This window comes from Protobothrops mucrosquamatus, unplaced genomic scaffold (assembly GCF_001527695.2).
Source record: "Protobothrops mucrosquamatus isolate PMUCROS unplaced genomic scaffold, P.Mucros_1.0 scaffold_29, whole genome shotgun sequence".
Taxonomy (NCBI): Eukaryota; Metazoa; Chordata; class Lepidosauria; order Squamata; family Viperidae; genus Protobothrops; species Protobothrops mucrosquamatus.
The window spans coordinates 259,088-260,259 of NW_015386105.1; positions in this window are offsets into that span (position 1 = coordinate 259,088).

The window sequence follows — 1,172 nt, forward strand, 5'->3', positions numbered from 1 at the left end:
TGGTCTAGAGGATCACAGCGTGGTTATCATTAGCCAATACTTTACAGATACAACATCTGTACCTTCAACATAAACTAGTTAAAAATTATTTCTGGCCATTAACTCTTGCTTTCCCATTGGAATTTCTACATCAAGGATGATTCCACAGGTGCAGGTTTCGCTTTTTCAGAAAGGCTGTGAAGTCCATTCTATCCCCCATCCTTGATTCTGTGGGAAGTCAGCATCCCCCTCCCAGAGAAAGAAATATTTTTGGAAATATTTAAAAGGCAGAATATATTTCCCCAAAGGATTTTAAAGGCAGAAACCAACCCCCCTCCCCAAGTCTCTCTGTCCCAAACAGAAACCAAGTCTGCAGAAATGCAGATGTGATAATCTTGTCAGAAAGACTGGAGTCAGGAAACTGGGATTAGGAAGAAAGATCCCTAGAATCAACAATCCCTCACACCAAAAATCTAAGTGTCATCAGCCCCAGGGAAGCAGGATATGACCTTTGGGACATAATAGGATTAACCCACCACCATAAGAATACCAGAAAGGCACACTCAGACTCAGGTGAAAGTTCATGCCACAGGAACAACTCCAAACAAAAGGATCAAGAAGGTATAAAAACCCACCACTCCCTACTATATGTGATTTTTCTCTTTTTCTTCCAGAGCCATCTTTCTGTCTGGCTTTCCTCTTCAATAAACTTCAACCTTTTTTCTAAAGCAGACATTTATTCCTGGCTTGGACTGAACCATGATGAAGACTTTTCCATCAACAATTCCTTACTGGATTATCTCATTCTGATGGTAGCAGAAATTTACCTGCTATCATCTGCCTCTTTTAATATTCTGTAGAATATTTTATTTTATTCTGTGCATCCGGACTTTATAACATCTGTATGCTGATGCCATTTCATTTGAGATCTCTAGCTGACTTCTCTCTGGTTTCATGTAGGATTTTTAAGGAAATGAAGATTTGGGGAATCTTACAATAGTTTATAATAATGATGAGAAGAAACAGAATTTATCTCCATTATCTTCTTAAAGTGCTTCTGCACAACAAGTCTTTTTGTTGGCAATTCCTTCTACTATCACTCAACATCTGGGATTGATCTGGACTATTTTACTCTTTATACAGGTCATTCTTTACCAGCCCCTAAGAAATATATATATGTACAATCATTAGAC